Below are 8,948 nucleotides of genomic sequence, written 5' to 3'. Positions count from 1 at the left end.
CTTTCCTTTTCTTTCTCTTTCTTCCTCTTTCTTTCTCTCTCCCTCTTTTCATCTGCTCTTCCTCCCCTTCCCTTCCTTCCTTCCTTTCCTTCTCCTCTCTCCCTTCCCTCCTTTCCACCCTCCTTTGTTTCTCTCTCACTTCCCCCCTCTCCGTTCCCACCCGGTCCCACCCGGTCGGGCGCGTATATCGTTGTGTGACGGGGGGGACCGCGTGATTAATCCCGTGTTTGCCGCCCCCGCCCGCCCCCCCAGGGGAGGGAGAAGCAACCAAGATGGCGCAGGCTCTATCCGACGCCGAGTTCGAGCGGATGCAGGTGAGGCCTACACACGCGGAGACGCCTCGACCCCCGGCCCCAGGCGGCCCCCGGCCCCGGCCCAACCCCCTCGCCGTCTCCCAGCCCCCGGCGCCGGCCTGGGGGGCGGAGACCCGCCGAATGTCTCTTTCTTCTGGCGCTAGCCGCCCTTCTCTCATCCCCGGCCTTCCTCGAGTAGCGGCGGCCTCACCCCGGGGAAGGGACGTTCATTGGGCCCTCTCACTGCGGGCGGTTCTGTCCCCCTGCCAATACTGTCCCCCGGTGCCCCCCCCCCCACTCTGTATTCCCCCCCCATACTGTCCCCCCCCTTCTCTCTACACCTGTGTCCACGCTCCCCTCTCTCCCCTCACCTGGATGACACCATTCACCTGTGTATCTCTGTTTTAATCTTGTATAGACTCTATTACATAGTTTCATTCACACGTTAGATTCATTTAAATGTTGTATATTGAGCTATTTGCCTCTTAATATGATTTTATTTATTCATTTAAATGTTTTATATTGAGCATATTGCCTATTAAGTCAATTTATTTATTAATTTATATGTTTTGTATTGAGCTTATTACTTAAGTTATTTTATTTATTCATTTAAATGTTGTATATTGAGCTTATTACCTCTTAAGTCATTTTATTTATTCATTTAAATGTTGTATATTGAGCTTATTACTTCTTAAGTTATTTTATTTATTCATTTAAATGTTGTATATTGAACATATTGCCTATTAAGTCAATTTATTTATTAATTTATATGTTTTGTATTGTACTTATTACTACTTATTTTATTTATACATTTATATGTTTTGTATTGTGCTTATTACTTCTTAAGTTATTTTATTTATACATTTAAATGTTGTATGTTGAGCTTATTGCAACTTAATGTGCAACTGATGTGCTATGACATTAAAATATATTATTAATAATAGTAATAATAATAATATGTCATTTTATTTATTCATTTAAATGTTGTATATTGAGCTTATCACCTATTAAGTCATTTTATTTATTCATTTATATGTTTTATATTGAGCTTATTACCTCTAAATGTGATTTTATTTATTCATTTAAATGTTTTATATTGAGCTTATTACCTATTAAGTCATTTTATTTATTCATTTATATGTTTTATATTGAGCTTATTGCCTCTTAATGTGATTTTATTTATTCATTTAAATGTTTTATGTTGAGCTTATTGCCTATTAATGTGCAACTGATGTGCTATGACAATAAAATATATTATTAATAATAATAATAATATGTCATTTTATTTATTCATTTAAATGTTTTATATTGAGCATATTACCTCTTAAGTGATTTTATTTATTCATTTAAATGTTTTATGTTGAGCTTATTGCCACTTAAAGTGCAACTGATGTGCTATAACAATAAAATATATTATTAATAATAATAATAATATGCCCAGCCCAGTCCCTGTGTGTCCCCCTGCCAATACCCCCCCCACTAAGTCCCCCCCCCCCTCTACACCTGTGTCCACAGGTAGCTCTGACCTCACCTGGATGACACATTCACCTGTGTGATCTGTTTTATCTTGTATAGACTCTATTAGTTTCATTTACACGTTAGATTCATTTAAATGTTGTATATTGAGCTTATCACCTATTAAGTCATTTTATTTATTCATTTATATGTTTTGTATTGAGCTTATTACTTAAGTTATTTTATTTATTCATTTAAATGTTTTATATTGAGCTTATCACCTCTTAAGTCATTTTATTTATTCATTTAAATGTGTTTTATGTTGAGCTTATTGCCTATTAAGTCAATTTATTTATTAATTTATATGAGCTTTTGTATTGTACTTATTACTTCTTAAGTTATTTTATTTATTCATTTAAATGTTGTATATTGAGCTTATTACTTCTTAAGTTATTTTATTTATTCATTTAAATGTTGTATATTGAGCTTATCACCTATAAATGTGATTTTATTTATTCATTTATATGTTGTATATTGTACTTATTACTTCTTAAGTTATTTTATTTATTCATTTAAATGTTGTATGTTGAGCTTATTGCCACTTAAAGTGCAAATGATGTGCTATAACAATAAAAATATATTATTAATAATAGTAATATATATATATTAAGTCAATTTATTTATTAATTTATATGTTTTGTATTGAGCTTATTGCCTATTAAGTGTTTTGAATTGAATTCTGTCTTTACTTTGTGTACTAGTCATGTCTCTACTATTTATTTCATTCCCCTTACATGTGTTTCCTCTACCTGCTAAATGTTTGTAAGGTGTCCTTGAGACTCTTGAAAGGCGCCCATAAATAAAATGTATTATTATTTTTATTAAGTCATTTTATTTATTCATTTAAATGTTTTATGTTGAGCTTATTACCTATTAATGTGCAATGACAAAATATGCCCAGCCCGGTCCCTGTGTGTCCCCCTGCCAATACTGTCCCCCCTCTACACCCCCCTCTGTGTCCCCCTGCCAATACTGTCCCCCCCTCTACACCTGTGTCCACAGGTAGCTCTGACCTCACCTGGATGACACATTCACCTGTGTGATCTGTTTTATCTTGTATAGACTCTTAAATAGTTTCATTTACACGTTAGATTCATTTAAATTTTGTATATATTGAGCTTCTATACCTCTTAATGTTGTCCCCCCTGGTCCCCCTCACACCTGGAGTCTCTGCCCTTGCAGTTTTGGTCCCCTCCTTTGAGGAAGGACATTCTTGCTATTGAGGTTTTCCCCATGCGTAGGTTCACCAGTTTAATTTCCCGGGGATGGCGGGTGACTGTCATATGCTGAGAGAATGTGAGCAGCTGTGGGCTTGTACCCTCTGTGGAGTTTTAGAAGGATGATAGGATATCTCATCTGAAGCATGTATCTCCTTTATTAAGGGTTTTGGGACACACTAGAGGCAGGAAACATGCTTTCCCCCGATGTTGGGGGGAGTCCACACCCACCACCACCCACACTTTTTTCACACACACACCACGCCACTTCCCTTTAAGATCCTCGCCATTTAGAACGTTCTTTCCCTCCCACTTTTTCTCACAGAGATTGGTGAGTTGGAGTCTGTGGATTTCCTTCCCTCTGCCTGTCTCCATTTGTCTGGGATTCCTTTCAAGAGAGAGTTAGATCCTCTCTTAAGATTTCTCCCTGATCATGGGATATGCTGGAGAAGGCAGGAACGGTACTGATTGGGGATGATCATACCGTGATCACTTGAATGGCGGTGCTGGCTGGAAGGTCTAGTGGAGCCACAAATCCTCTGTATTTTTAAGCCAGAGATATCTCTCCCTCTTCTTCCATCAGTGCGGGTGTCAGGGGTTATGGGGAGAAGGCAGGAGAATGGGGTTGGGAGGGAGAGATAGATCAGCCGTGATTGAATAGCGGAGTGGAGTCGATGGGCCGAACGGCCTCATTCTGCTCCTATCACTTATGATCTTATAACATGACGCTGAATGGAGTGTTAGTGAGTCTTGCGTGTGCGTGAGTCGGGGTGTGAAGGGGAAGGAGCTGTCAGTACCTCGGGGTCACCCCTCTCTCTCTCTCTCTCTCCCCCCCCCCTCTCTCACTCCTCCCCTCTCTCACTCTCTCTCTCTCTCTTCCCCCAGGCCCAGCTGTTGGAGCTGAGGACACAGAACTACCAGCTCGCCGACGAACTCCGCAAGCAAAACTCTGGTGAGGGAGGCTGTGTGTGTGTGTGTCTGTGTGTGTCTCTGGTTTGTGTGTGTGTGTGTGTGTGTCTCTCTGTGTGTGTGTGTCTCTCTATGTGTGTGTGTGTCTGTATATGTGTGTGCATGTGAGTGAAAGTAGATTTTGTGTGTGTGTCTCTCTCTGTCTCTCTCTGTCTCTCTCTGTCTCTCTCTCTGTGCTCGCTCTGTCTCTCTCGCTCTCTCTCTCTCTTGTGTGTGTGTGTGTGTCTCTTTGTGTGTGTGTCTCTCTCTGTGTGTCTCTGTGTCTCTGTGTCTGTCTGTCTCTCTCTGTGTCTGTCTGTCTCTGTCTGTCGCTGTGTGTTTGTGTTTCTGCGTGTCTGTGTCTGTGTGTTTGTGTGTGTTTGTGTGTGTGTGTGTGTGTGTGTGTGTGTGTGTGTGTGTGTGTGTGTGTGTGTGTGTGTGTGTGTGTGTGTGTGTGTGTGTGTGTGTGTGTGTGTGTGTGTGTGTGTGTGTGTGTGTGTGTGTGTGTGTGTGTGTGTGTGTGTGTGTGTGTGTGTGTGTGTGTCTGTGTGTGTCTGTGTGTGTGTCTCTCTCTGTGTCTGTGTGTCTGTGTGTGTGTGCGTGTGTGTGTGTCTGTGTGTGTGTGTCTCTGTGTGTGTGTGTGTCTCTGTGTGTGTGTGTGTGTGTGCGTGTGTGTGTCTCTCTGTGTGTGTGTGTCTGTGTGTGACGTGTCTCTGTCTGTGTGTGTGTGTGTGTGGGTGTGTGTGTCCCCCCCCCCCTCCCCCCCTCCCCCCCCCCACCCCCCCTCCTCTCTGCCCCTCTCCTCCTCCTGCAGAGGTCAGCTCGCTGCGTCTGAGATGCACCAACATTGAGAAGGACCTGGCCAAGGCTCAGAAGGTGAGGACCTTCCGTCTCTTCCCCCCCCTCCCCGTCCCCACTCCGCGCTGCACCAAAGGGGGGGATAGGAGGGGGTGGGGGAGCGGAGAGAGAGGTGGAGGACAGAGGGGGAGGGTGGAGGAGAGATGAGAGATAGGGGGAGAGGATCTCTGAGAGATTGTGGGTCAGTCTAGCTGTTCGTCAGCTTCGTTCCCGATGTTGGGGAGGTCCAGGACAAGGGGCCACAGCTTAAGGATAAGGGGGAAATCCTTTAAAACCGAGATGAGAAGAACTTTTTTCACACAGAGTGGTGAATCTCTGGAACTCTCTGCCACAGAGGGTAGTTGAGGCACAGTTCATTGGCTATATTTAAGAGGGAGTTAGATGTGGCCCTTGTGGCTAAAGGGATCAAGGGGTATGGAGAGAAGGCAGGTACAGGATACTGAGTTGGATGATCAGCCATGATCATATTGAATGGCGAATGGTGCAGGCTCGAAGGGCCGAATGGCCTCTACTCCTGCACCTATTGTCTATGTTTCTATGTCACCAGTACAGTGAGGTACAGTGAAAAGCTTTTGTGCAGAAATAAAATGTAACCAAGTATGACCTTTATATGTAAAATGATCCTAGATTTAAAACTCAAGTTACTGAACAGTCCTCCTTATTCTCCTCTCCATCCTCCTCTCCCTCTCCTCCCCTCTCCTCTCCTCTCCTTCCCTCTCCTCCCCTCCCCCCTCCTCTCCTCTGCTCCCCTCTCCTCCCCTCTCCTCTCCCTCTCCTCTCTCCTCTCCCTCTCCTCTCCTCACTCCCCTCCCCTCCCCTCCCCTCTCCTCTCCTCTCTCTCCTCTCCTCTCCTCCCCTCCTCCTCCTCTCCTCTCCTCTCCTCTCCTCTCCTCTCCCTCCCCTCCCTCCCCTCCCCTCTCCACCCCCCTCTCCTCCTCCACCCACCCCCTCTCCACCCTACAGGCTGTAACCAAAAGCAAGAAGGCTCAGGTAAGGATTTCCCGTTCTCGAACTCGAGAGCGTTTGAGGGGAGGAGGGGGAGGTGGGTGGGGAGGGGGGTTTGGGCAGGAACTCAGCGCTAGCGAGCCATCACGATGGCGCAGCGGTAGAGTCCCCTCCTCCTCGGCTCCAGAGACCGGGTTCCATCCCGACCGCGGGGCTGCTGCCTGTGCGGAGTTTGCAGGTTCTCTCTCTCTCCCGTGACCTGCGTGGGTTTTCTCCGGGCGCTCCAAAGACGTGCGTGTGTGGGGTTGGAGGTTAATTGGCTTCTGGTATAAATTGTGTGTGTGTGTGTGTGTGTGTGTGTGTGTGTGTTTGTGTGTGTGTGTCTAGTGTGTATGTGTGGGTGTGTAGGATAGTGTTAGTGTGTCCCTGTGTGTAGGCCCTGTTAGTGTGTGTGGTCCTATGTGTTGTGTGTGCTCGCGTGTGTGGTGTATCTTGTGTGTGTGTGTGTATGTGTGTCCTATATGTGGTGCGTGTGTGTGTTGGGATAGTGTTAGTGTGCGGGATCCCGCTGGTCGGCACGGACTCAGTGGGGCCGAAGGGCCTGTTTCCGTGCTGTATCTCTAAAGTCTCTAGTCTCAGAAAGAAAGGACACACACACACACAACACAAAATGCTGGAGTAACTCAGCGGGTCAGGCAGCATCTGTGTGGAGAACATGGATAGGTGACGTTTCACAGAGTGCTGGAGTAACTCAGCGGGTCAGGCAGCATCTGGGTGGAGAACATGGATAGGTGACGTATCACAGAGTGCTGGAGTAACTCAGCTCTCTGGTCAGGCAGCTCTGTGGAGAACATGGATAGGTGACGTTTCACAGAGTGCTGGAGTAACTGTGGAGAGAGGGGATCTTATAGAAACTTACAAAATTCTTAAGGGGTTGGACAGGCTAGATGCAGGAAGATTGTTCCCGATGTTGGGGGAGATCCAGGGACAAGGGGGTCACAGCTTAAGGATAAGGGAAATCCTTTAAAACCGAGATGAGAAGAACTTTTTTCACACAGAGAGTGGTGAATCTCTGGAACTCTCTGCCACAGAGGGTAGTTGAGGCCAGTTCATTGGCTATCTTTAAGAGGGAGTTAGATGTGGCCCTTGTGGCTAAGGGGATCAGGGGGTATGGAGAGAAGGCAGGTACGGGATACTGAGTTGGATTGATCAGCCATGATCATATTGAATGGCGGTGCAGGCTCTAAGGGCCGAATGGCCTACTCCTGCACCTAATTTCTATGTTTCTATGCAACTCAGCGGGTCAGGCAACATCTGTGTGGAGAACATGGATAGGTGACGTTTCACAGAGTGCTGGAGTAACTCAGCGGGTCAGGCAGCATTTCTGTGGGGAACATGGATAGATGACGTTTCACAGAGTGCTGGAGTAACTCAGCGGGGCAGGCAGCATCTGTGGAGAACATGGATAGGTGACGTTTCACAGAGTGCTGGAGTAACTCAGCGGTTCAGGCAGCATCTGTGGAGAACGTGGACAGGTGGAGTTTCAAGTCCAGACCCTTCTTCAGACCGATTATCCCTGATTACTGCGGGGAGGTTACCGTTTTTGGGAAACAGTTTTTTCCCCTCGTAGACTGTTTTTTTGAGCACGGCAGCTTTTTTTCCTGCGTCTCGGTTTCTCAACTAAATTTTTAAGGAACTGCAGGTGCTGGCTGATGCACGAAAGGACACAAAGTGCTGGAGTAACTCAGCGGGTCAGGCAGGCAGCATCTCTGCGCCGACCAGCCAGCGATCGATCGCCCGATCACACACTAGTCTAGTTGAACATCAAAAAAACGAAGGAGCTGATCATGGACTTTAGGAGGGCACATCATCCGAGGACGTACACACTCCATTGAGTATAAATGGGGATCCTGTGGATAGGGTGAACTGTTTTAAATATCTGGGAGTCCACATCTCCGAGGATATGACATGGGCATCACACGCCTCAGCACTCGTGAGTAAGGCAAGGCAGCGCCTTTACCACCTCAGGCAATCGAGGAAATTCAGAGTGTCTCCGAGGATCCTCCAGTGCTTCTACGCAGCGGTGGTGGAAAGCATCTTGTCCGGGAACATTACCATCTGGTTCGGGAATTGCTCTGCCAAGGACAAGAAGGCTCTGCAGAGAGTAGTCGAACAAACGCACTATGGGAACTTCACTCGCCCCCCTGCAGGAACTATACAACAGGAGGTGCAACTCCAGAGCAATGGGGGACCCCTTCCACCCCTGCAACGGACTGTTCCAGTTGCTACGGTCAGGCAAACAAACGCCTCCGTTGCCATGCGGTGGGGGCGGAGAGGTTGAGAAGGAGTTCCTTCCCAGAGGCAATTCGGACTGTAAACGCCTATCTCACCAGGGACTAACTCTACAGGACGTTTTTTCCATCCATTATTTATTATGTAAAAGAATATGTGTGTTATGATTGTGTTTATAGGTAGTTTGGTTGTTTTGTTGTTTGTCTTTTGTTCCGCGAGCATTCCCACTTTCATTTCACTGCACATCTCTTATCTGTATGTGACAAATAAACTTGACTTGACTTCCCTTCACAGCGCGGAAACAGGAGGCAGAAGTCGGCCATTTTGAAACAGGCCCCAAACTCTCAGCTGGTCCCCTCCAGGCCCCGTTTGTGTCCCCTCTCCCTGGACACTCTCTCTCTCTCTCCTTCTTCTCTCCTCTCTCTCTCTCTCTCTCTGCCTCTCTCTCTCTCCTTCTCTCCTCTGCCTCTCCTCTCTCTGCCTCTCTCTCTCTCTCCTCTCCTCTCTCTCTTCTCCACTTCTCTGTCTCCCTCCCCTCTCTCTCCTCTCTCCCTCTCTCTCCTCTCCTCTCCCCTCTTTCTTCCTTCTCTTCCCTCTCTCTCCTCTTCTCTCCTCCCCTCTCTCTCCTGCCTCTCTCTCTCTCCTCTCTCCCTCTGCTCTCTCTCTTCTCCTCTCTCTCCCGCTCTCTCTCTCCCCTCTCTCTCCTCTCTCTCTCTCCCCTACTCTCTCTCGCCTCTCCTCTCTTTTCCCTGACACCCTCCCTCTCTATCTCCCTCTCTCTCGCCTCTCCTCTCCCTCTTCCCCTCTCTCCTCTCTCTGTGCCCTCTCTCCTCTTTCTCTCTCTGTGCCTCTCCCCCCCCTTCCCTCTCTTTCTTCCCGT

The 8,948-nt window shown here is 46.9% G+C and overlaps 1 long non-coding RNA gene across 1 annotated transcript; it reads left to right on the top strand.

Annotated features, from left to right (window-relative positions):
• The first annotated feature begins 227 nt into the window (after positions 1-227).
• On the top strand, positions 228-5,822 carry LOC129715922 (uncharacterized). Its single transcript, XR_008726569.1, has 4 exons — positions 228-314; positions 3,911-3,977; positions 4,788-4,849; positions 5,795-5,822. It is a non-coding gene; the product is annotated as an uncharacterized LOC129715922 (long non-coding RNA).
• The last annotated feature ends 3,126 nt before the right edge of the window (positions 5,823-8,948 follow it).

Source organism: Leucoraja erinacea, unplaced genomic scaffold, assembly GCF_028641065.1.
Source record: "Leucoraja erinacea ecotype New England unplaced genomic scaffold, Leri_hhj_1 Leri_1520S, whole genome shotgun sequence".
In the NCBI taxonomy this organism is placed as follows: Eukaryota; Metazoa; Chordata; class Chondrichthyes; order Rajiformes; family Rajidae; genus Leucoraja; species Leucoraja erinaceus.
Note: the sequence above shows the minus strand (reverse complement) of the source record. Positions and strands in the feature narration are given on the sequence as shown.